Here is a 25,000-nt window from a genome sequence, read left to right as displayed (position 1 = left end):
CCCCCCGCTCCCTCCCCTTTTAGTCGCCTTCTACGACACGCAGGGAATACGTGGGAAGTATTCTTTCTCCCCTATCCCCAGGGAATATATATATATATATATATATATATATATATATATATATATATATATATATATATATATATATATATATATATATATATATATATATATATATATATATTTTCTTTTTTTTGCTTTGTCGCTGTCTCCCGCGTTTGCGAGGTAGCACAAGGAAACAGACGAAAGAAATGGCCCAACCCACCCCCATACACATGTATATACATACGTCCACACACGCAAATATAAATACCTACACAGCTTTCCATGGTTTACGCCAGACACTTCACATGCCCTGATTCAATCCACTGACAGCACGTCAACCCCGGTATACCACATCGATCCAATTCACTCTATTCCTTGCCCTCCTTTCACACTCCTGCATGTTCACGCCCCGATCACAAAAAATCTTTTTCACTCCATCTTTCCACCTCCAATTTGGTCTCCCACTTCTCCTCGTTCCCTCCACCTCCGACACATATATCCTCTTGGTCAATCTTTCCTCACTCATTCTCTCCATGTGCCCAAACCATTTCAAAACACCCTCTTCTGCTCTCTCAACCACGCTCTTTTTATTTCCACACATCTCTCTTACCCTTACGTTACTTACTCGATCAAACCACCTCACACCACACATTGTCCTCAAACATCTCATTTCCAGCACATCCACCCTCCTGCGCACAACTCTATCCATAGCCCACGCCTCGCAACCATACAACATTGTTGGAACCACTATTCCTTCAAACATACCCATTTTTGCTTTCCGAGATAATGTTCTCGACTTCCACACATTCTTCAAGGCTCCCAGGATTTTCGCCCCCTCCCCCACCCTATGATCCACTTCCGCTTCCATGGTTCCATCCGCTGCCAGATCCACTCCCAGACATCTAAAACACTTTACTTCCTCCAGTTTTTCTCCACTCAAACTTACCTCCCAATTCACTTGACCCTCAACCCTACTGTACCTAATAACCTTGCTCTTATTCACATTTACTCTTAACTTTCTTCTTTCACACACTTTACCAAACTCCGTCACCAGCTTCTGCAGTTTCTCACATGAATCAGCCACCAGCGCTGTATCATCAGCGAACAACAACTGACTCACTTCCCAAGCTCTCTCATCGACAACAGACTTCATACTTGCCCCTCTTTCCAAAAACTCTTGCATTCACCTCCCTAACAACCCCATCCATAAACAAATTAAACAACCATGGAGACATCACACACCCCTTCCGCAAACCTACATTCACTGAGAACCAATCACTTTCCTCTCTTTCTACACGTACACATGCCTTACAACCTCGATAAAAACTTTTCAATTCTTCTAACAACTTGCCTCCCACACCATATATTCTTAATACCTTCCACAGAGCATCTCTATCAACTCTATCATATGCCTTCTCCAGATCCATAAATGCTACATACAAATCCATTTGCTTTTCTAAGTATTTCTCACATACATTCTTCAAAGCAAACACCTGATCTACACATCCTCTACCACTTCTGTAACCACACTGCTCTTCCCCAATCTGATGCTCTGTACATGCCTTCACCCTCTCAATCAATACCCTCCCATATAATTTACCAAGAATACTCAACAAACTTATACCTCTGAAATTTGAGCACTCAATCTTATCCCCTATGGCTTTGTATATGTATATGTATATATATATATATATGTATATATATATAAATATATATATATATATATATATATATATATATATATATATATATATATATATATATATATATATATATATGTATATATATATTTTCTTTCAAACTGTTCGCCATTTCCCGCATTAGCGAGGTAGCGTTAAGAACAGAGGACTGGGCCTTTGAGGGAATACCCTCACCTGGCCCAATTCTCTGTTCCTTTTTTTGGAAAAAAAAAAAAAAAAAAAAAAAAAAACGAGAGGGGAGGATTTCCAGCCCCCCGCTCCCTCCCCTTTTAGTCGCCTTTTACGACACGCAGGGAATACGTGGGAAGTATTCTTTGTCCCCTATCCCCAGGGACTATATATATATATATATATATATATATATATATATATATATATATATATATATATATATATATATATATATATATATATATATATATATATATATATATATATATATATATATATATATATATATATTCATTTATAGTGTTAATGAGACACCCATATCATCATATCATCTAAGCTAACATAAGAAGCATGAAAGCAAATTGAATGTAATTTGGCAAGAACATATATTGACGAGTATCACTACGGTTCCCAGGTCGTGACAAAGTTTTGCCTTAGAAAATGATGAAGACTTGAATAAACATATGCCATTTTTTAAGTATACATACTCTACAGTGGTGAGGTCATTTTCTTGGGACGTATTCTACAGTGGGATGAGTGTATGTTGTAGGCGTCCTTATTATTCTGGGTCGTATTATTCTACAGTGGGATGAGTTTATGTTGTAGGCGATGTTATATTCCTGTGAGGCACACACACACACACACACACACACGCAAGCGTTACTAAGCCACACTTGCTAAGGTACACAGATGCTCGGGTTAATGGGCACCACCACAAAAACCCTTCCCAAGGATTGCATCTAATTAAAAACAAACACGAATTGTGAAGCGCGACTCTCGCGCGAGAGGAAGGGTTGGGGTGGGAGAAGGGAGAATGGAGAGCGCAGGAGGACGACAGAGAGAGAGAGAGAGAGAGAGAGAGAGAGAGAGAGAGAGAGAGAGAGAGAGAGAGAGAGAGAGAGAGAGAGGAGAGAGAGAGAGAGAGAGAGAGAGAGAGAGAGAGAGAGAGAGAGGTGGGAAGAGGGAGAGAGATTTGCCTGTACCAGCTCCCCCTTGCGTGGAGAGAGAGAGAGAGAGAGAGAGAGAGAGAGAGAGAGAGAGAGAGAGAGAGAGAGAGAGAGAGAGAGAGAGAGAGAGAGAGAGAGAGAGAGAGAGAACAACACGAAACCCATACGCCAAATGATGACAAAGATATAACAAATGATGACAATAGTATATATATTTTTTCTTCAAAAGCAACTGGATCATATCTGTCGCATCTTTATCTTATTTTCTACCTCCAACCCCTCAAACCCACCCCAAACCCCCCCAAAAACCCACCCACAAGAGACTCAAGACTCAGGCCGCAGACAAACATGGTCATCGAGGCCAGAAGAAAAAAAGCAGAAAAAAAGAAGGAGAGGATATTCCAAGACTTTTTTTTCTCTCTCCTCCAAACCGGGAAAAGCTTTCTTGTTCAGGGTTGTCAGGGAAAACACGGGAAATTCAAGAAGTTGGCACTAGAGGGAGAAAACGAGATAAGGCTAGAGCCTCCATTTGAATTTTATGGATCTTGGTCGTTGTAGTACTTAGCGTACCTGAACGTACCGCATTTACGGGGTCGACATGGTTTTAAATTCGAGTCCTGGTCGTGGCATGTCGGTCCAGAGTTCACCCAGCTGTTCATCCTTCGCTAAAGTCTGGGCGGTAAGTTGGGAACCTGGCTTAGGCTAAGAAATATATATGTATATATATATATATATATATATATATATATATATATATATATATATATATATATATATATATATATATATATATATATATGATATACAAATGTTATATATGTATATATATATATATATGGCCAGAGAGCGTTATTGGATTACGTGTTAATTGACAGGCATGCGAAAGAGAGACTTTTGGATGTTAATGTGCTGAGAGGTGCAACTGGAGGGATGTCTGATCAATATCTTGTGGAGGCTAAGGTGAAGATTTGTAGGGGTTTTCAGAAAAGAAGAGTGAATGTTGGGGTGAAGAGGGTGGTGAGAGTAAGTGAGCTTGAGAAGGAGACCTGTGTGAGGAAGTACCAGGAGAGACTGAGTACAGAATGGAAAAAGGTGAGAACAATGGAAGTAAGGGGAGTGGGGCAGGAATGGGATGTATTTAGGGAATCAGTGATGGATTGCGCAAAAGATGCTTGTGGCATGAGAAGAGTGGGAGGTGGGTTGATTAGAAAGGGTAGTGAGTGGTGGGATGAAGAAGTAAGAGTATTAGTGAAAGAGAAGAGAGAGGCATTTGGACGATTTTTGCAGGGAAAAAATGCAATTGAGTGGGAGATGTATAAAAGAAAGAGACAGGAGGTCAAGAGAAAGGTGCAAGAGGTGAAAAAAAGGGCAAATGAGAGTTGGGGTGAGAGAGTATCATTAAATTTTAGGGAGAATAAAAAGATGTTCTGGAAGGAGGTAAATAAAGTGCGTAAGACAAGGGAGCAAATGGGAACTTCAGTGAAGGGCGCAAATGGGGAGGTGATAACAAGTAGTGGTGATGTGAGAAGGAGATGGAGTGAGTATTTCGAAGGTTTGTTGAATGTGTTTGATGATAGAGTGGCAGATATAGGGTGTTTTGGTCGAGGTGGTGTGCAAAGTGAGAGGGTTAGGGAAAATGATTTGTTAAACAGAGAAGAGGTAGTGAAAGCTTTGCGGAAGATGAAAGCCGGCAAGGCAGCAGGTTTGGATGGTATTGCAGTGGAGTTTATTAAAAAAGGGGGTGACTGTATTGTTGACTGGTTGGTAAGGTTATTTAATGTATGTATGACTCATGGTGAGGTGCCTGAGGATTGGCGGAATGCGTGCATAGTGCCATTGTACAAAGGCAAAGGGGATAAGAGTGAGTGCTCAAATTACAGAGGTATGAGTTTGTTGAGTATTCCTGGTAAATTATATGGGAGGGTATTGATTGAGAGGGTGAAGGCATGTACAGAGCATCAGATTGGGGAAGAGCAGTGTGGTTTCAGAAGTGGTAGAGGATGTGTGGATCAGGTGTTTGCTTTGAAGAATGTATGTGAGAAATACTTAGAAAAGCAAATGGATTTGTATGTAGCATTTATGGATCTGGAGAAGGCATATGATAGAGTTGATAGAGATGCTCTGTGGAAGGTATTAAGAATATATGGTGTGGGAGGAAAGTTGTTAGAAGCAGTGAAAAGTTTTTATCGAGGATGTAAGGCATGTGTACGTGTAGGAAGAGAGGAAAGTGATTGGTTCTCAGTGAATGTAGGTTTGCGTCAGGGGTGTGTGATGTCTCCATGGTTGTTTAATTTGTTTATGGATGGGGTTGTCAGGGAGGTAAATGCAAGAGTTTTGGAAAGAGGGGCAAGTATGAAGTCTGTTGGGGATGAGAGAGCTTGGGAAGTGAGTCAGTTGTTCGCTGATGACACAGCGCTGGTGGCTGATTCATGTGTGAAACTGCAGAAGCTGGTGACTGAGTTTGGTAAAGTGTGTGGAAAAAGAAAGTTAAGAGTAAATGTGAATAAGAGCAAGGTTATTAGGTACAGTAGGGTTGAGGGTCAAGTCAATTGGGAGGTAAGTTTGAATGGAGAAAAAGTGGAGGAAGTGAAGTGTTTTAGATATCTGGGAGTGGATCTGGCAGCGGATGGAACCATGGAAGCGGAAGTGGATCATAGGGTGGGGGAGGGGGCGAAAATTCTGGGGGCCTTGAAGAATGTGTGGAAGTCGAGAACATTATCTCGGAAAGCAAAAATGGGTATGTTTGAAGGAATAGTGGTACCAACAATGTTGTATGGTTGCGAGGTGTGGGCTATGGTTAGAGTTGTGCGCAGGAGGATGGATGTGCTGGAAATGAGATGTTTGAGGACAATGTGTGGTGTGAGGTGGTTTGATCGAGTGAGTAACGTAAGGGTAAGAGAGATGTGTGGAAATAAAAAGAGCGTGGTTGAGAGAGCAGAAGAGGGTGTTTTGAAGTGGTTTGGGCACATGGAGAGAATGAGTGAGGAAAGATTGACCAAGAGGATATATGTGTCGGAGGTGGAGGGAACAAGGAGAAGAGGGAGACCAAATTGGAGGTGGAAAGATGGAGTGAAAAAGATTTTGTGTGATCGGGGCCTGAACATGCAGGAGGGTGAAAGGAGGGCAAGGAACAGAGTGAATTGGAGCGATGTGGTATACCGGGGCTGACGTGCTGTCAGTGGATTGAATCAAGGCATGTGAAGCGTCTGGGGTAAACCATGGAAAGCTGTGTAGGTATGTTTATTTGCGTATGTGGACGTATGTATATACATGTGTATGGGGGTGGGTTGGGCCATTTCTTTCGTCTGTTTCCTTGCGCTACCTCGAAAACGCGGGAGACAGCGACAAAGTATAAAAAAAAAGAAAAAAAAAATATATATATATATATTTATATATATAAATATATATATATATATATATATATATATATATATATATATATATATATATATATATATATATATATATATATATATATATATATATATATATATATCTATATATATATACATATATATATATATATATATGTACAGAGCATCAGATTGGGGAAGAGCAGTGTGGTTTCAGAAGTGGTAGAGGATGTGTGGATCAGGTGTTTGCTTTGAAGAATGTATGTGAGAAATACTTAGAAAAGCAAATGGATTTGTATGTAGCATTTATGGATCTGGAGAAGGCATATGATAGAGTTGATAGAGATGCTCTGTGGAAGGTATTAAGAATATATGGTGTGGGAGGAAAGTTGTTACAAGCAGTGAAAAGTTTTTATCGAGGATGTAAGGCATGTGTACGTGTAGGTAGAGAGGAAAGTGATTGGTTCTCAGTGAATGTAGGTTTGCGGCAGGGATGTGTGATGTCTCCATGGTTGTTTAATTTGTTTATGGATGGGGTTGTTAGGGAGGTAAATGCAAGAGTTTTGGAAAGAGGGGCAAGTATGAAGTCTGTTGGGGATGAGAGAGCTTGGGAAGTGAGTCAGTTGTTGTTCGCTGATGATACGGCGCTGGTGGTTGATTCATGTGAGAAACTGCAGAAGCTGGTGACTGAGTTTGGTAAAGTGTCTGGAAGAAGAAAGTTAAGAGTAAATGTGAATAAGAGCAAGGTTATTAGGTACTGTAGGGTTAAGGGTCAAGTCAATTGGGATGTGAGTTTGAATGGAAAATAACTGGAGGAAGTGAAGTGTTTTAGATATCTGGGAGTGGATCTGGCAGCGGATGGAACCATGGAAGCGGAAGTGGATCATAGGATGGGGGAGGGGGCGAAAATTCTGGGGGCCTTGAAGAATGTGTGGAAGTCGAGAACATTATCTCGGAAAGCAGAAATGGGTATGTTTGAAGGAATAGTGGTTCCAACAATGTTGTATGGTTGCGAGGCGTGGGCTATGGATAGAGTTGTGCGCAGGAGGATGGATGTGCTGGAAATGAGATGTTTGAGGACAATGTGTGGTGTGAGGTGGTTTGATCGAGTGAGTAACGTAAGGGTAAGAGAGATGTGTGGAAATAAAAAGAGCGTGGTTGAGAGAGCAGAAGAGGGTGTTTTGAAGTGGTTTGGGCACAATGGAGAGAATGAGTGAGGAAAGATTGACCAAGAGGATATATGTGTCGGAGGTGGAGGGAACGAGGAGAAGAGGGAGACCAAATTGGAGGTGGAAAGATGGAGTGAAAAAGATTTTGTGTGATCGGGCCTGAACATGCAGGAGGGTGAAAGGAGGGCAAGGAATAGAGTGAATTGGAGCGATGTGGTATACCGGGGTTGACGTGCTGTCAGTGGATTGAATCAAGGCATGTGAAGCGTCTGGGGTAAACCATGGAAAGCTGTGTAGGTATGTATATTTGCGTGTGTGGACGTGTGTATGTACATGTGTATGGGGGGGGGTTGGGCCATTTCTTTCGTCTGTTTCCTTGCGCTACCTCGCAAACGCGGGAGACAGCGACAAAGTATAATAAAAATAAAATAAATATATCTTTCTTTAATACTATTCGCCATTTCCCGCATTAGCGAGGTAGCGTTGAGAACAGAGGACTGAGCCCTTGAGGGAATATCCTCACCTGGGCCCCTTTTCTGTTCCCTCTTTTGGAAAATTAAAAAAAAAAAAAGTGAGAGGGGAGGATTTCCAGCCCCCCGCTCCCTCCCCTTTTAGTCGCCTTCTACGACACGCAGGAAATACGTGGGAAGTATTCTTTCTCCCCTATCCCCAGGGATAAAAATAAATATATATATATATATATATATATATATATATATATATATATATATATATATATATATATATATATATATATATATATATATATATATATATATGTATATATATATATATATATATATATATATATATATATATATATATATATATATATATATATATATATATATATATATATATATATATATATATATATATATATATATATATATATATATATATATACATATATATATATATATATATATATATATATATATATATATATATAAATATATATATATATATATATATATATATATATATATATATATGAGTGTGTTAGCGGTTTTGATGCACGAGACCGGGTTATAGTGATGGGTGATTTGAATGCAAAGGTGAGTAATGTGGCAGTTGAGGGAATAATTGGTATGCATGGGGTGTTCAGTGTTGTAAATGGAAATGGTGAAGAGCTTGTAGATTTATGTGCTGAAAAAGGATTGATGATTGGGAATACCTGGTTTAAAAAGCGAGATATACATAAGTATACTTATGTAAGTAGGAGAGATGGCCAGAGAGCGTTTTTGGATTACGTGTTAATTGACAGGCGTGCGAAAGAGAGACTTTTGGATGTTAATGTGCTGAGAGGTGCAACTGGAGGGATGTCTGATCATTATCTTGTGGAGGCTAAGGTGAAGATTAGTATGGGTTTTCAGAAAAGAGGAGTGAATGTTGGGGTGAAGAAGGTGGTGAGAGTAAGTGAGCTTGGGAAGGAGACCTGTGTGGGGAAGTACCAGGAGAGACTGTGTACAGAATGGAAAAAGGTGAGAACAATGGAAGTAAGGGGAGTGGGGGAGGAATGGGATGTATTTAGGGAATCAGTGATGGATTGCGCAAAAGATGCTTGTGGCATGAGAAGAGTGGGAGGTGGGCTGTTTAGAAGGGGTAGTGAGTGGTGGGATGAAGAAGTAAGAGTATTAGTGAAAGAGAAGAGAGAGGCATTTGGACGATTTTTGCAGGGAAAAGGTACAATTGAGTGGGAGAAGTATAAAAGAAAGAGACAGGAGGTCAAGAGAAAGGTGCAAGAGGTGAAAAAAAGGGCAAATGAGAGTTGGGGTGAGAGACTATCAGTAAATTTTAGGGAGAATAAAAAGATGTTCTGGAAGGAGGTAAATAGGGTGCGTAAGACAAGGGAGCAAATGGGAACTTCAGTGAAGGGCGTAAATGGGGAGGTGATAACAAGTAGTGGTGACGTGAGAAGGAGATGGAATGAGTATTTTGAAGGTTTGTTGAATGTGTCTGATGACAGAGTGTCAGATGTAGGGTGTTTTGGTCGAGGTGGTGTGCAAAGTGAGAGGGTTAGGGAAAATGATTTGGTAAACAGAGAAGAGGTAGTAAAAGCTTTGCGAAAGATGAAAGCCGGCAAGGCAGCAGGTTTGGATGGTATTGCAGTGGAATTTATTAAAAAAGGGGGTGACTGTATTGTTGACTGGTTGGTAAGGTTATTTAATGTATGTATGACTCATGGTGAGGTGCCTGAGGATTGGCGGAATGCGTGCATAGTGCCATTGTACAAAGGCAAAGGGGATAAGAGTGAGTGCTCAAATTACAGAGGTATAAGTTTGTTGAGTATTCCTGGTAAATTATATGGGAGGGTATTGATTGAGAGGGTGAGGGCATGTACAGAGCATCAGATTGGGGAAGAGCAGTGCGGTTTCAGAAGTGGTAGAGGATGTGTGGATCAGGTGTTTGCTTTGAAGAATGTATGTGAGAAATACTTAGAAAAGCAAATGGATTTGTATGTAGCATTTATGGATCTGGAGAAGGCATATGATAGAGTTGATAGAGATGCTCTGTGGAAGGTATTAAGAATATATGGTGTGGGAGGCAAGTTGTTAGAAGCAGTGAAAAGTTTTTATCGAGGATGTAAGGCATGTGTACGTGTAGGAAGAGAGGAAAGTGATTGGTTCTCAGTGAATGTAGGTTTGCGGCAGGGGTGTGTGATGTCTCCATGGTTGTTTAATTTGTTTATGGATGGGGTTGTTAGGGAGGTAAATGCAAGAGTCCTGGAAAGAGGGGCAAGTATGAAGTCTGTTGGGGATGAGAGAGCTTGGGAAGTGAGTCAGTTGTTGTTCGCTGATGATACAGCGCTGGTGGCTGATTCATGTGAGAAACTGCAGAAGCTGGTGACTGAGTTTGGTAAAGTGTGTGGAAGAAGAAAGTTAAGAGTAAATGTGAATAAGAGCAAGGTTATTAGGTACAGTAGGGTTGAGGGTCAAGTCAATTGGGAGGTGAGTTTGAATGGAGAAAAACTGGAGGAAGTGAAGTGTTTTAGATATCTGGGAGTGGATCTGGCAGCGGATGGAACCATGGAAGCGGAAGTGGATCATAGGGTGGGGGAGGGGGCGAAAATTTTGGGAGCCTTGAAAAATGTGTGGAAGTCGAGAACATTATCTCGGAAAGCAAAAATGGGTATGTTTGAAGGAATAGTGGTTCCAACAATGTTGTATGGTTGCGAGGCGTGGGCTATGGATAGAGTTGTGCGCAGGAGGATGGATGTGCTGGAAATGAGATGTTTGAGGACAATGTGTGGTGTGAGGTGGTTTGATCGAGTAAGTAACGTAAGGGTAAGAGAGATGTGTGGAAATAAAAAGAGCGTGGTTGAGAGAGCAGAAGAGGGTGTTTTGAAATGGTTTGGGCACATGGAGAGAATGAGTGAGGAAAGATTGACCAAGAGGATATATGTGTCGGAGGTGGAGGGAACGAGGAGAAGAGGGAGACCAAATTGGAGGTGGAAAGATGGAGTGAAAAAGATTTTGTGTGATCGGGGCCTGAACATGCAGGAGGGTGAAAGGAGGGCAAGGAATAGAGTGAATTGGAGCGATGTGGTATACAGGGGTTGACGTGCTGTCAGTGGATTGAATCAAGGCATGTGAAGCGTCTGGGGTAAACCATGGAAAGCTGTGTAGGTATGTATATTTGCGTGTGTGGACGTGTGTATGTACATGTGTATGGGGGGGGTTGGGCCATTTCTTTCGTCTGTTTCCTTGCGCTACCTCGCAAACGCGGGAGACAGCGACAAAGTATAAAAAAAAAAAAAAAAAAAAAAAAAATATATATATATATATATATATATATATATATATATATATACATATATATATATATATATATATATACATATATATATATATATATATATATATATATATATATATATATATATATATATATATATATATATATATATATATGATAGAGTTGATAGAGATGCTCTGTGGAAGGTATTAAGAATATATGGTGTGTGAGGAAAGTTGTTAGAGGCAGTGAAAAGTTTTTATCGAGGATGTAAGGCATGTGTACGTGTAGGAAGAGAGGAAAGTGATTGGTTCTCAGTGAATGTAGGTTTGCGGCAGGGGTGTGTGATGTCTCCATGGTTGTTTAATTTGTTTATGGATGTTGTTGTTAACGAGGTGAATGCAAGAGTTTTGGAAAGAGGGGCAAGTATGAAGTCTGTTGGGGATGAGAGATCTTGGTAGTGAGTCAGTTGTTGTTCGCTGGTGATACAGCGCTGGTGGCTGGTTCATGTGAGAAACTGCAGAAGCTGGTGACTGAATTTGGTAAAGTGTGTGAAAGAAGAAAGTTAAGAGTAAATGTGAATAAGAGCAAGGTTATTAGGTACAGTAGGGTTGAGGGTCAAGTCAATTGGGAGGTAAGTTTGAATGGAGAAAAACTGGAGGAAGTAAAGTGTTTTAGATATCTGGGAGTGGATCTGGCAGCGGATGGAACCATGGAAGCGGAAGTGGATCATAGGGTGGGGGAGGGGGCGAAAATTCTGGGGGCCTTGAAGAATGTGTGGAAGTCGAGAACATTATCTCGGAAAGCAAAAATGGGTATGTTTGAAGGAATAGTGGTTCCAACAATGTTATATGATTGCGAGGCGTGGGCTATGGATAGAGTTGTGCGCAGGAGGATGGATGTGCTGGAAATGAGATGTTTGAGGACAATGTGTGGTGTGAGGTGGTTTGATCGAGTGAGTAACGTAAGGGTAAGAGAGATATGTGGAAATAAAAAGAGCGTGGTTGAGAGAGCAGAAGAGGGTGTTTTGAAGTGGTTTGGGCACATGGAGAGAATGAGTGAGGAAAGATTGACCAAGAGGGTATATGTGTCGGAGGTGGAGGGAACGAGGAGAAGAGGGAGACCAAATTGGAGGTGGAAAGATGGAGTGAAAAAGATTTTGTATGATCGGGGCCTGAACATGCAGGAGGGTGAAAGGAGGGCAAGGAATAGAGTGAATTGGAGCGATGTGGTATACCGGGGTTGACGTGCTGTCAGTGGATTGAATCAAGGCATGTGAAGCGTCTGGGGTAAACCATGGAAAGCTGTGTAGGTATGTATATTTGCGTGTGTGGAGGTATGTATATACATGTGTATGGGGGGGGGGGTTGGGCAATTTCTTTCGTCTGTTTCCTTGCGTTACCTCGCAAACGCGGGAGACAGCGACAAAGTATAATAAAAAAAATAATATAATAATATATATAAATATATAGTCTTGCGGCAGGGGTGTGTGATGTCTCCATGGTTGTTTAATTTGTTTATGGATGGGGTTGTTAGGGAGGTGAATGCAAAAGTTTTGGAAAGAGGGGCAAGTATGCAGTCTGTTGTGGATGAGAGAGCTTGGGAAGTGAGTCAGTTGTTGTTCGATGATGATACAGCACTGGTGGCTGATTCATGTGAGAAACTGCAGAACTGGTGACGGAGTTTGGTAAAGTGTGTGAAAGAAGAAAGTCAAGAGTATATGTGAATAAGAGCAAGGTTATTAGGTACATTAGGGTTGAGGGTCAAGTCAATTGTGAGGTAAGTTTGAATGGAGAAAAACTGGAGGAGGTAAAGTGTATTAGATATCTAGGAGTGGATCTGGCAGCGGATGGAACAATGGAAGAGGAGGTGAATCAAAGGGTAGGGGAGGGGGCGAAAATTCTGGGAGCCTTGAAGAATGTGTGGAAGTCGAGAACATTATCTCGGAGAGCAAAAATGGGTATGTTTGAAGGAATAGTGGTTCCAACAATGTTTTATGTTTGCGAGGCTTCGGCCATGGATAGAGTTGTGCGGAGGAGGGTGGATGTGCTAGAAATGAGGTGTTTGAGGACAATATTTGGTGTGAGGTGGTTTGATTGAGTAAGTAATAATAGGATGAGAGAGATGTGTGGTAATAAAAAAAGAGTTTTGGAAAGAGGGACAAATATACAGTCTGTTTTGGATGAGAGAGATTGGGATTGAGTCAGTTGTTGTTCGCTGTTGATACAGCGTTGGTTGCTGATTCGGGTGAGAAACTGCAGAAGGTGGTGAATGAGTTTGGTAAAGTGTATGAAAAGAAGAAAGCTGAGAGTAAATGTAAAACAGTGCAAGGTTATTAGGATTGAGGGACAAGTCAATTGGGAGGTAAGTTTGAATGGAGAAAAACTGGAGGAAGATAAGTGTTTCATATATATGAGAGTGGATTTGGCAGCGGATAGAATCATGGAAGAGGAAGTGAATCATTGGGTGGGGAGTGGGCGAAAGTTCTGGGAGCGTTGAAGAATGTGTGGAATTCGAGAACATTATCTTCGAAATGAAAAATGGATATGTTTCATGGGATAGTGGTTCCAAGAATGCTATATGGTCTTGAGGCGTGGTCTATACATAGAGTTGTGCGGAGGAGGGTGGACGTGCTAGAAATGAGATGTTTGAGGGAAATATGTGGTGTGAGGGGGTTTGATCGAATAAGCAATGAAAGGATGATAGAGATGTGCGGTAACAAAAAGAGTGGTCGAGAGAGCAGAAAAGGGTGTTTTGCAATGGTTTGGTCACATGGAGAGAATGAGTGAGGAAAGATTGACAAAGAGGATATATGTGTCAGAGGTAGAGGGAACGAGAAGTGGAAGGCCAAATTGGAGGTGAAAAGATGGAGTGAAAAAGATTTTGAGTGATCGGGGCCTGAACATGCAAGAGGGTGAAAGGCGTGCAAGGAATAGAGTGAACTGGAGCGATTTGGTATACCGATGGTCGACGTGCTGTCAAAGGATTGAACCAGGGCATGTGAAACGTCTGGGTAAACCATGGAATGTTTTATGAGTCCTCGATGTGGAAAGGGAGCTGTGGTTTCGGTGCATTATACATGACAGTTAAAGACTGAGTGTGAACGAATGTGGCCCTTGTTATCTTTTCCTAGCGCTAATTCGCGCACATGCGGGGGGAGGGGGCTGTTATTTCTTGTGTGGCGGGGTGGCGACAGGAATGAATAAGGGCAGACACTATGAATTATGTACATGTGTATATATACATATGTCTGTGTGTGTATATATATATGTATACGTTGAGATGTATTGCGTGTATGTATATGTGCGTGTGTTGACGTGTATGCATATACATGTGTATGTGGGTGGTTTGGGCCATTCTTTCGTCTGTTACCATGCGCTACCTCGCTAACGCCGGAGACAGCGACAAAGTATAATATAGAAAAAAATTAGAGAGAGAGAGAGAGAGAGAGAGAGAGAGAGAGAGAGAGAGAGAGAGAGAGATAGATAGAGAGAGAGAGAGAGAGAGAGAGAGAGAGAGAGAGAGAGAGAGAGAGAGAGAGAGAGAGAGAGAGAGAGAGAGAGAGAGAGAGAGAGAGCAAGGAAAGAAATGGGTGACTATGTTGTTGAGGATTGGAGGAATACTTTCATAGTGCCATTTTGTACAAAGGCAATGAAGATAAAGCTGAGGGTTCAAATTATAGAGGCATAAGTTTGTTGAGCTTTCCTGGTAGACTGTATGGGAGGGTATTGACTGAGAAGGTAAAGACATTTACAGAGCACTAGATTGGGGAAGAGCAGTGTGGTTTCTGAGTGGTAGAGGATGTGTGGATCAGGTGTTTGCTTTGAAGAATGTATGAGAAATACTTGGCGAAACAGATGGATTTGTATGAAGCATTTATCGTTCAAGAAAAGTCGCATGATAAGGTTGACAAAGATGCTTTGTGGAGGGTCTTAAGAATATATTGTGTGGGAGGTAAGCTGCTAGAAGGAGAGAGAAGTTTTCATCAAGGGTGTAAAGCTTGTATACGAGCAGGAAGAAAGGAGATTGATTGGTTCCCAGTGAATATAGGTCTGCGGCAGGGGTGCGTGATGTTCCAATGGTAGTTCAATTTGTATATGGATGGGGTGGTTAGGGAGGTAGATGGAAGTTTTGCAGAAAGGGAGAGAATGCATTCTATTGGGAATGAGAGGGCCTGGAAATTGAGTCAGTTGTTGTTTGCCTATGATAAAAACTAGTGGCTAATCAGAGTGAGAAAGAGCAGAGCTTGGTGACTGAGTTTGGAATAAGTTAGTTGGGATTTTAATTTGAATGGAGAAAAAATGGAGGAAGTGAAGTGTTTTAGATATCTGAGAGTGGACTTAGCAGCGAATGGAACAACAGAAGGGGAAGTGATTCATGGGGTGGGGGAGGGGGCATAGGTTCTGGGAGCGATGAAGAATGTGTTGAAGGAAAGAACGCTATCTCAGAGAACAAAGATGGGTATGTTTGAAGGAACAGTAGTTCCAACAGTAACATATGGTTTACGTGGGTTCACCGGCCTCGCATGTCATTGTCCTTTGCTTCAGAAGTTTGTAAGCGGCATCTTCACAATGACTGCAGTAGGTGCAGACACAAATGGAAAGACTGAGCCTAGGAAGAATGTCATGTGTACCAGGATATAAACCTCTATACCTTGACTTTGAGGCTGCATTGCACAAAATGGAATTGCAGTCTTTCAGAATAAGACCTCGCTCTGAATTGTGGAGACATGACCGATGGCATACTGAAGACGTAGCAACGCCAGGAGTCTCCAGTACCACGTCCACTTAGGGGAGGGATGAATGGGAAGGACAGCATAGCCTGATGCGGGCATGCAACATCTTGTAAAGATGGACACTTGGCTCAAAGATAAGCAAAGTAGACCTGCTTCTGATGCGATGAAGCTAATACAACGCATTTTCTATCCATATAAACTCGGTAGTGGGAGACTAGGTCCTGGTAAACCACCGTTGTTCCTAAGCTGGTCTATCTGGGATACAATATTAGCCTTGAAAACATTTATGGGTTCATGAGATGTGGAGGAGAGTAAGGAAACAGTAGTTGCATAGCTGGTGAGGCCAAGACTCGAGAGAGGCTACTTATTGAAGTTCCTTTATGAAATTCTTGACGAAGAAGACCATGCCCTCCATTAAGCAAAACATTCCTTTAGCAAAGTCACAAACGAATCTTCATCGATTATGGTTCCATATTCACATCCAAATCTGCCAAAAGTTGCTGCAGGTGATCCATCCAACACTCTAACAGCAATTTGTAGAACTGGTTTGGGAACTAATCCCATTCATACTTTCCTATAGAATATCCATGGCAGTATACATTATCCGTACTACATAATTTATCTTTTCGACTTTCTTTTTTTCCTGCCGTCTGCTGAGCCAGTGAGAAAGGTCCGTGGAGGAGGTGCCTTTTACCACTGATAAGGCAATATACGACCTCGCTATGAACAATCAGTTCTCCTGTTATCTCTCCTCTCTATATATCTATCCTACTGTGATTTAAGTATGAACACCTTTACGTCATGTGTTGTTGCTGGTCGGAGCGCTCTTCACAGCTGGATGGAAAATAGCTGTCCAATTATTATGCGAGACATAAGTCGAAACACAACATATTATAACATTAAGGTTGTCAAACTTTGATTTAAATCTTGATTTCATAATCATTACGTTTATAGTTCCCTCCTCCACTGATCTCTTGTGGAATAGACAATCACTCCTTCGTATGAAAAACCCTCATCTTCATCTTAGAATACGACCTGTCTAATGTTAATCCTCGTTCGACTCTACATTTACAAACGCCTGAGACGTGTAAGTCACACCTACTAGTCTCTCCCCTCACCAAATCAACACCTTCTGCTACACACTAGGATATGTGTATATCCCAAACACCAAACCTTTAACCAGGGCTTCCTCTGGACGCTACATCACCTCACTCGTACACAATGTCCCTCTATCCTGCATCTTACTAGCACACAAGAATTTGGCATGTCTTCTCTTCACTCCCTCGCGAAGCGAATTAATGTCTCCATGGATCGCCATACCTCCTTTTTCCATCGCCAGTTACCGTCATCAAATGATGCATTGGGTGAGTGATTACGCCCATAAAACGCTAGACAAATTATGGTCATTATACACACCCGGTCACCGGGCATGTTTTTGGGGAGAGTAAGGAAGACATGAGCAGGTGGAGTGCTTGTCTCTGCCCACCTCACGGTGCTGATGGTGAGTGATCATGAGTGATGGTGAGAGTGATCATGAGCGATGGTGAGAGTGATCATGAGTGATGGTGAGAGTGATCATGAGTGATGGTGAAAATGATCATGAGTGATAGTGAGAGTGATCATGAGCGATGGTGAGAGTGATCATGAGTGATGGTGAGAGTGATCATGAGTGATGGTGAGAGTGATCATGAGCGATGGTGACAGTGATCATGAGTGATGGTGAGAGTGATCATGAGTGATGGTGAGAGTGATCATGAGTGATGGTGAAAATGATCATGAGCGATGGTGAGAGTGATCATGAGCGATGGTGAGAGTGATCATGAGTGATGGTGAGAGTGATCATGAGCGATGGTGAGAGTGATCATGAGTGATGGTGAGAGTGATCATGAGCGATGGTGAGAGTGATCATGAGCGATGGTGACAGTGATCATGAGTGATGGTGAGAGTGATCATGAGTGATGGTGAGAGTGATCATGAGTGATGGTGAAAATGATCATGAGCGATGGTGAGAGTGATCATGAGCGATGGTGAGAGTGATCATGAGTGATGGTGAGAGTGATCATGAGCGATGGTGAGAGTGATCATGAGTGATGGTGAGAGTGATCATGAGTGATGGTGAGAATGATCATGAGCGATGGTGAGAGTGATCATGAGTGATGGTGAGAGTGATCATGAGTGATGGTGAGAGTGATCATGAACGATGGTGAGAGTGATCATGAGTGATGGTGAGAGTGATCATGAACGATGGTGAGAGTGATCATGAGTGATGGTGAGAGTGAATATGATGATATTTCTTGAGGCTGATAATGAGAAAGACATTGACCATGATCCGTGAATTGATATGTTGAAGGTGAGAGCAAAAAGAAAATGTCAGTGTGTGTGTGTGTGTGTGTGTGTGTGTGTGTGTGTGTGTGTGTGTGTGGCTATTCGAAATGGTGAAATTGATGGTGATAATTGTCGTACTGAACATGAGAGTGATGGAACATGAGATGAAAGTGACAGAGAGGGTAACTGTGAGGTTAATAAAAATACTGGAGACAGTGTTAGTCATTGTTATAACTTAGATTATGGACTATATATATGTATGAGGAAGGTGACATTTAAGAATGAATAAAGGTGATGAAAATGACGAGTATGATGGTGAATTAGGATAGAAAAAAATGGACATAGCGATGAGGAAATGAAGATCTAGAACGATATTAATGTTGACGCTGATGATAAGTTAAAGGAGAATGAAAGTGACGTTACTGAATGAAAATGATGATGGTGATGTCAGAGGTAAATGTGATTTCATGTTCAGGGTGGGCAACTGAGGCCCTAATCAAGGCAATCCCATATATGTTGGGTGAAGAGAGTGGTGAGAGTAAGTGATCTTGGGAAGGAGACTTGTGTGAGGAAGTACCAGGACAGACTGAGTACAGAATGGAAAAAGGTGAGAAAAAAGGAGGTAAGGGGAGTGGGGGAGGAATGGGATGTATTTAGGGAAGCAGTGATGGCTTGCACAAAAGATGCCTATAGCATGAGAAGCGTGGGAGGTGGGCAGATTAGAAAGGGTAGTGAGGGGTGGGATGAAGAAGTAAGATTATTAATGAAAGAGAAAAGAGAGGCATTTGGACTATTTTTGCAGAAAAATAATTCAAATGAGTGGAAGATGTATAAAAGAAAGTGGTAGGAGGTCAAGAGAAAGGTGCAAGAGGTGAAAAAGAGGGCAAATGAGAGTTGGGGTGAGAGAGTATCATTAAATTTTAGGGAGAATAAAAAGATATCTTGGAAGGGGGTAAATAAAATGCGTAAGACAAGTGAACAAATGGGAATTTCAGTGAACGGGGCTAATGGGGAGGTGATAACAAGTAGTGGTGATGTGAGAAGGAGATGGAGTGAGTATTTTGAAGGTTTCTTGAAGGTGTTTGATGATAGAATGGCAGATGTAGGGTGTTTTGGTCGAGGTGGTGTGCAAAGTGCGAGGGTTAGGGAAAATGATTTGGTAAACAGAGAAGAGGTAGTAAAAGGTTTGCGGAAGATGAAAGCCGGCAAGTCAGCGGGTTTGGATGGCATCGCAATGGAATTTATTAAAAAAGGGGGTGACTGTTTTGTTGACTGGTTGGTAAGGTTATTTAATGTATGTATGACTCATGGTAAGGTGCCTGAGGATTGGCGGAATGCTTGCATAGTGCCATTGTACAAAGGCAAAGGGGACAAAGGTGAGTGCTCAAATTACAGAGGTATAAGTTTGTTGAGTATTCCTGGTAAATTATATGGGAGGGTATTGATTGAGAGGGTGAAGGCAAGTACAGAGCATCAGATTGGGGAGGAGCAGTGTGGTTTCAGAAGTGGTAGAGGAAGTGTGGATCAGGTGTTTGCTTTGAAGAATGTATGTGAGAAATACTTAGAAAAGCAAATGGATTTGTATGTAGCATTTATGGATCTGGAGAAGGCATATGATAGAGTTGATAGAGATGCTCTGTGGAAGGTATTAAGAATATATGGTGTGGGAGGTAAGTTGTTAGAAGCAGTGAAAAGTTTTTATCGAGGATGTAAGGCATGTGTACGTTTAGGAAGAGAGGAAAGTGATTGGTTCTCAGTGAATGTAGGTTTGCGGCAGGGGTGTGTGATGTCTCAATGGTTGTTTAATTTGTTTGTGGATGGGGTTGTTAGGGAGGTGAATGCAAGGGTTTTGGAAAGAGGGGCAAGTATGCAATCTGTTGTGGATGAGAGATCTTGGGAAGTGAGTCAGTTGTTGTTCGGTGAAGATACAGCGCTGGTGGCTGACTCATGTGAGAAACCGCAGAAGCTGGTGACTGACTTTGGTAAAGTGTGTGAAAGAAGAAAGTTGAGAGTAAATGTGAATAAGAGCAAGGTTATTAGGTACAGTAGGGTTGAGGGTCAAGTCAATTGGGAAGTAAGTTTGAATGGAGAAAATCTGGAGGAAGTGAAGTGTTTTAGATGTCTGTAAGTGGATTTGGCAGCGGATGGAACCATGGAAGCGGAAGTGAATCATAGGGTGGGGGAGGGGGCGAAAATTCTGGGAGCCTTGAAGAATGTGTGGAAGTCGAGAACATTATCTCGGAGAGCAAAAATGAGTATGGTTCCAACAATGTTATATAGTTGCGAGGTGTGGGCTATGGATAGAGTTGTGCGCAGGAGGGTGGATGTGCTGGAAATGAGATGTTTGAGGACAGTATGTGGTGTGAGGTGGTTTGATCGAGTAAGTAATAATAGGGTGAGAGAGATGTGTGGTAATAAAAAGAGTGTGGGTGAGAGAGCAGAAGAGGGTGTTTTGAAATGGTTTGGTCACAATGAGAGAATGAGTCAGGAAAGATTGACAAAGAGGATATATGTGTCAGAGGTGGAGGGAACGAGAAGTGGGAGACCAAATTGGAGGTGGAAAGATGGAGTGAAAAAGATTTTGAGTGATCGGGGCCTGAACATGCTAGAGGGTAAAAGGTGTGCAAGGAATAAAGTGAAATGGAACGATGTGGTATACCGGGGTCGACGTGCTGTCAATGGATTGAACCAGGGAATGTGAAGCGTCTGGGGTAAACCATGGAAGGTTCTGTGGGGCCTGGATGTGGAAAGGGAGCTGTGGTTTCGGTGCATTATAGCACGACAGCTAGAGACAGTGGGAACGAATGTGGCCTTCGTTGTCTTCCTAGCGATACCTCGCGCACATGGGGGGGAGGGAGTTGTTTTTTCATGAGTGGGAGGGTGGCGATGGGAATGAATAAAGGCAGACAGTGTGAATTATGTACATGTGTATATATATGTATATGTCTGTGTGTGTATATATATGTATACGTTGAGATGTATAGGTATGTATATTTGCGTGTGTGGACGTGTATGTATATACATGTGTATGTGGGTGGGTTGGGCCATTCTTCCGCCTAACTCCTTGCGCTACCTAGCAGTATATCTATATATATATATATATATATATATATATATATATATATATATATATATATATATATATATATATATATATATATATAGATATATATATATATATATATATATATATATATATATATATATATATATATATATATATATATATATATATATATATATATATATATATATATATATATATATATATATATATATATATATATATATATATATATATATATAAATAAGGCATTTGTACGTGTACGAAGAGAGGAAAGTGATTGGTTCTCAGTGAATGTAGGTTTGCGGCAGGGGTGTGTGATGTCTCCATGGTTGTTTAATTTGTTTATGGATGGGGTTGTTAGGGAGGTAAATGCAAGAGTTTTGGAAAGAGGGGCAAGTATGAAGTATGTTGGGATGAGAGAGCTTGGGAAGTGAGTCAGTTGTTGTTCGCTGATGATACAGCGCTGGTGGCTGATTCATGTGAGAAACTGCAGAAGCTGGTGACTGAGTTTGGTAAAGTGTGTGGAAGAAGAAAGTTAAGAGTAAATGTGAATAAGAGCAAGGTTATTAGGTACAGGAGGGTTGAGGGTCAAGTCAATTGGGAGGTGAGTTTGAACGGAAAAAAACTGGAGGAAGTGAAGTGTTTTAGATATCTGGGAGTGGATCTGGCAGCGGATGGAACCATGGAAGTGGGTCATAGGGTGGGGGAGGGGGCGAAAATTCTGGGGGCCTTGAAGAATGTGTGGAAGTCGAGAACATTATCTCGGAAAGCAAAAATGGGTATGTTTGAAGGAATAGTGGTTCCAACAATGTTGCATGGTTGCGAGGCGTGGGCTATGGATAGAGTTGTGCGCAGGAGGATGGATGTGCTGGAAATGAGATGTTTGAGGACAATGTGTGGTGTGAGGTGGTTTGATCGAGTGAGTAACGTAAGGGTAAGAGAGATGTGTGGAAATAAAAAGAGCGTGGTTGAGAGAGCAGAAGAGGGTGTTTTGAAGTGGTTTGGGCACATGAAGAGGATGAGTGAGGAAAGATTGACCAAGAGGATATATGTGTCGGAGGTGGAGGGAGCAAGGAGAAGAGGGAGACCAAATTGGAGGTGGAAAGATGGAGTGAAAAGGATTTTGTGTGATCGGGGCCTGAACATGCAGGAGGGTGAAAGGAGGGCAAGGAATAGAGTGAATTGGAGCGATGTGGTATACCGGGGTTGACGTGCTGTCAGTGGATTGAATCAGGGCATGTGAGGCGTCTGGGGTAAACCATGGAAAGCTGTGTAGGTATGTATATTTGCGTGTGTGGATGTATGTATATACATGTGTATGGGGGGGTTGGGCCATTTCTTTCGTCTGTTTCCTTGCGCTACCTCGCAAACGCGGGAGACAGCGACAAAGTATAAAAAAATATATATATATATATATATATATATATATATATATATATATATATATATATATATATATATATATATATATATATATATATATATATATATATATATATATATATATATATATATATATATATAAATATAAATATATATAATCATATATATATATATATATATATATATATATATATATATATATATATATATATATATATATATATATATATATATATATATATATATATATATATATTTATATATATATATATATATATATATATATATATATATATATATATATATATATATATATATATATATATATATATATATATATGTGATAGAGTGTAAGAAAGTAAATTCTCGATTAATATGGGTAAAACTGAAAGTTGATGGAGAGAGGTGGGTGATTATTGGTGCATATGCACCTGGGCATGAGAAGAAAGATCAAGAGAGGCAAGTGTTTTGGGAGTAGCTGAATGAGTGTGTTAGTGGTTTTGATGCACGAGACCGGGTCATAGTGATGGGTGATTTGAATGCAAAGGTGAGTAATGTGGCAGTTGAGGGAATAATTGGTATACATGGGGTGTTCAGTGTTGTAAATGGAAATGGTGAAGAGCTTGTAGATTTATGTGCTGAAAAAGGACTGATGATTGGGAATACCCGGTTTAAAAAGCGAGATATACATAAGTATACTTATGTAAGTAGGAGAGATGGCCAGAGAGCGTTATTGGATTACGTGTTAATTGACAGGCGTGCGAAAGAGAGACTTTTGGATGTTAATGTGCTGAGAGGTGCAACTGGAGGGATGTCTGATCATTATCTTGTGGAGGCTAAGGTGAAGATTTGTATGGGTTTTCAGAAAAGAAGAGTGAATGTTGGGGTGAAGAGGGTGGTGAGAGTAAGTGAGCTTGAGAAGGAGACCTGTGTGAGGAAGTACCAGGAGAGACTGAGTACAGAATGGAAAAAGGTTAGAACAATGGAAGTAAGGGGAGTGGGGGAGGAATGGGATGTATTTAGGGAATCAGTGATGGATTGCGCAAAAGATGCTTGTGGCATGAGAAGAGTGGGAGGTGGGTTGATTAGAAAGGGTAGTGAGTGGTGGGATGAAGAAGTAAGAGTATTAGTGAAAGAGAAGAGAGAGGCATTTGGACGATTTTTGCAGGGAAAAAATGCAATTGAGTGGGAGATGTATAAAAGAAAGAGACAGGAGGTCAAGAGAAAGGTGCAAGAGGTGAAAAAAAAGGGCAAATGAGAGTTGGGGTGAGAGAGTATCATTAAATTTTAGGGAGAATAAAAAGATGTTCTGGAAGGAGGTAAATAAAGTGCGTAAGACAAGGGAGCAAATGGGAACTTCAGTGAAGGGCGCAAATGGGGAGGTGATAACAAGTAGTGGTGATGTGACAAGGAGATGGAGTGAGTATTTTGAAGGTTTGTTGAATGTGTTTGATGATAGAGTGGCAGATATAGGGTGTTTTGGTCGAGGTGGTGTGCAAAGTGAGAGGGTTAGGGAAAATGATTTGGTAAACAGAGAAGAGGTAGTGAAAGCTTTGCGGAAGATGAAAGCCGGCAAGGCAGCAGGTTTGGATGGTATTGCAGTGGAATTTATTAAAAAAGGGGGTGACTGTATTGTTGACTGGTTGGTAAGGTTATTTAATGTATGTATGAGTCATGGTGAGGTGCCTGAGGATTGGCGGAATGCGTGCATAGTGCCATTGTACAAAGGCAAAGGGGGTAAGAGTGAGTGCTCAAATTACAGAGGTATAAGTTTGTTGAGTATTCCTGGTAAATTATATGGGAGGGTATTGATTGAGAGGGTGAAGGCATGTACAGAGCATCAGATTGGGGAAGAGCAGTGTGGTTTCAGAAGTGGTAGAGGATGTGTGGATCAGGTGTTTGCTTTGAAGAATGTATGTGAGAAATACTTAGAAAAGCAAATGGATTTGTATGTAGCATTTATGGATCTGGAGAAGGCATATGATAGAGTTGATAGAGATGCTCTGTGGAAGGTATTAAGAATATATGGTGTGGGAGGCAAGTTGTTAGAAGCAGTGAAAAGTTTTTATCGAGGATGTAAGGCATGTGTACGTGTAGGAAGAGAGGAAAGTGATTGGTTCTCAGTGAATGTAGGTTTGCGGCAGGGGTGTGTGATGTCTCCATGGTTGTTGTTAGGGAGGTAAATGCAAGAGTTTTGGAAAGAGGGGCAAGTATGAAGTCTGTTGGGGATGAGAGAGCTTGGGAAGTGAGTCAGTTGTTGTTCGCTGATGATACAGCGCTGGTGGCTGATTCATGTGAGAAACTGCAGAAGCTGGTGACTGAGTTTGGTAAAGTGTGTGGAAGAAGAAAGTTAAGAGTAAATGTGAA

This window comes from Panulirus ornatus, chromosome 49, assembly GCF_036320965.1.
Source record: "Panulirus ornatus isolate Po-2019 chromosome 49, ASM3632096v1, whole genome shotgun sequence".
NCBI lineage: Eukaryota > Metazoa > Arthropoda > Malacostraca > Decapoda > Palinuridae > Panulirus > Panulirus ornatus.
This window is presented reverse-complemented; position numbering follows the sequence as displayed.